Below are 3,015 nucleotides of genomic sequence, written 5' to 3'. Positions count from 1 at the left end.
AGTCCCTCCTCCCTCAGACTCAGGAGCCCAGGCCCCCAGTCCCTCCTCCCTCAGACTCAGGAGTCCAGGCCCCCAGTCCCTCCTCCCTCAGACCCAGGAGCCCAGGCCCCCAGTTCTTCTCTGTTAAGCCCTAAGAATCCTGGCTCCCAGCCTCTCCTACTCTAGCCCCCAACCCCCTGGCCACTAAGGCAGTCGGAGGGCAGGAATAGGGGGAGTGTACCAGCCTCACCAAGTGGCTGATAAACCCACGTGGGGTACCCTAAGAACTCGGAAACTGCCATAGCAGGGGGCTGATGCTTGGGGACCTGCCTCAAGAAGGATGCAGGAGAAACACAGCCCCAGGTGGAGAAACTGGCCGGGACTCAAGAGTCACCCACAGACGGTGACCCCGTCCTTGTTCTCATAGGACTTAGCGTTTCAGCGCTAAAACCAGGCTGTTCTGGGCAAACGGCATAAGCTGGTCACCCACACCCAGACCTGACCCAAAGCCAGCTCCCCTGCTTGCTGGCCACGTAACCTGAGAAGGGAATCCCCTCCTCTCTGAACCCGAGCCCACCCCAATACTCCAGGCCTCCTGGGATACCCCGAAGAGTGAGTTTGCCAAGCAGTCACCCCGCAGCGGGAGGAGAATCCACCTGAAAGCCAGCCTGGTGGACTGGGCTAGGGCGACCTCTCGCTGGGTCCAGGCCAACTAGGTGACCTGGGGCCTCTGGGGGATGCAGGGAAGGGGGCTCAGTCTGAAGAGCAGAGCCAGGAACCCCTGTAGGGAAAGTGCAGGAGAGCCAGGGGCATGGGATGGTGGACGAGGAAGGGGGCAGGGAAGTCTGAGCGCCTCTCCTGGGCTTGCCAAGGACACAAACCCAGAGGCCCAGAGCAGGGCCTTAGGGAAGAGGGACCGTGCTCTGGGCGGAGGAATATGTCCCAGATAGCCTGGGGCTTCTTGAAGGAAAGAAGGATGGAGAAAGAGAAAGGGGGTAGAGGCAGCCACGACCTGGTGAACACCTAGGACGAACCATTCTCACAAACGAGTTTTCCACACGGACACACCCTCCTCACCACAGCCCGGCCAGGGCGGGGCTGGCTACTGGCCTTATCGCACAGGGAAAACTGATGCACAGAGGAACAACACAAGTTCGGGGCTAGAAAGGTGAAGATCCAAAATTAGAACTCAGGACCAACTTATTCTGATTTTGTTTTTCCAAACTGCTTCTCCTCTTGGGAAGTGTAAGGAAGCAGCAGCACCCGGATCAGTGAAATGCACCAGACGGCCGCGCCAGAGCCGCTCAGGCTCCGGGAGAGGGCAGCGCAGGGCGGCCACTGAGAACCGGCAGGTCACGCATCCCCCTTCCCTCCCACCGCCCGCCAAGCTCTCCCTCCCAGGGTCCTCTCTGGCTCCATCAGTAAGCACACCCTAGGGGTTCTGGCAAGGAGGCAGAGGTGGCTCCGGGAAATGGGGGTGTGTCACCAGATAAGGAATCTGCTTAAAAGGAGGTGGGGGTTAGACCCAATATGTGGAGACCAGGAGGGAGGAGGCCTAAGGATGGGGCTTTTCTGTCACCAATCCTGTCCCTAGTGGCCCCACTGTGGGGTGGAGGGGACAGATAAAAGTACCCAGAACCAGATTCATCGGCCCTGGGAATATAAGGTGGTCCCGGCTCTGGGACACAGGATCCCGTCCTGAAGTGGACATGGGGGCCCAGCTTGGAGGAAGAGGACTAGCCGAGCTCTGGGACCCCTGGAAGATGCCATGACAGGGGGCCGGAAGAGCGAGCACAGACTAGAGAGGTAAAGGGGATATGGGAGCTGCCCGAATTAAAGAAGTGAGAGGTGACCCAAATCCACAGGAGGAGGGGGTGTCCAGGCAAAGAAAGCAAGAGGATGGAGAGGTGGCTAAAGCCAGGGAGACAGAGACTTTGGGGTTGTCCAGAAAAACGGTGATGATGCAGGCGTACAAGAAGGGGAGGTGGGGACGCAAGGGAGAGACATCCCACGGAAAAGACCATCCTCAGAAACGAGAGATGGCACAGGCCCCAGAAGGAGAAGGAAAAGGGAACCCAGCGAGTGAAGACGGCATGGGGGTTGGGGTAGGGAGGAGAGATGCCCGGAGAGGACCCAGACAAGGGCAGGATCCGCTCCGAGGACACCACGTGGTGCAGCGCCGAGAAGGAAGTGCTCTGGAAACAGCATCCTTGGGCAGCAACGCACAGCACAGGGCAAGGGGAAGACGGATTGGAGGAAGATGGAACCTGAAGGAGGTGGTGGGGAAGGATCTGGGCCTAGCCATAGAGGTGGCCCAGGCCACAAGCTGCAGGCAGAAAGCGGCACAGGTTCAGGGGAGAGAATGCAGGTCAGTGAAAGCAGGACCTGCCTGGAAAGGGGAAAGAGCGGGCCAGAGGCGGCGCCGAAGCCAGTAGAGCTCAAAGTGGTCCGGACTCAGGAGAGAGACGGCCGCATTAGAGGGCGGAGTAGAAGCGGCACAGCAAGGGCACTCGAGGCGAGAGGAGGGCAGCGCAAAGTGACAATGGCCAGGGCCAGGGAGATAGACCAGAGTGAGCTATGAGAGCTGCCTCAGGTTCAGGAGAGGGCAGGGCAGGCAGGGAGACAAAGTCCAGGGTCGGCTAGAGAGGCTCAACATCGGAAGAGGGGAAGTCGAGGGAGGGATGGTCAGGGGGACTGCAGGGGTCAGCACAGGCTGGCTAAGCCAGGGCCAGTTAAAGCGACTCCAATGCGGAAGAGGGTAGGTCGAAGGGGACTGGTAAGGAGGCCTGGGGCAGCGTGGTAAGCACAGACTGGCAAAGCCCAGGGCCAGCTGAAGCAGCCCCAATTCGGAAGCGGGGTGGTCGAAGAGGGATGGTAAGGGGGGCGGGGACGGGGTGTCAGCATAGGGTGGCAAAGCCCAGGGCTAGGAACGACGGGGCGGATCGAGACTGGCAACGGCGGCTCGGAACCGGGGAAGGAGGATGCCCCAGGTGGCGCCGCGGAGGGTGGGCCTGGCCCCGGGAGACGCCGGAGGGG

This window comes from Colobus angolensis, unplaced genomic scaffold (genome assembly GCF_000951035.1).
Source record: "Colobus angolensis palliatus isolate OR3802 unplaced genomic scaffold, Cang.pa_1.0 Scaffold96, whole genome shotgun sequence".
In the NCBI taxonomy this organism is placed as follows: domain Eukaryota; kingdom Metazoa; phylum Chordata; class Mammalia; order Primates; family Cercopithecidae; genus Colobus; species Colobus angolensis.
This window is presented reverse-complemented; position numbering follows the sequence as displayed.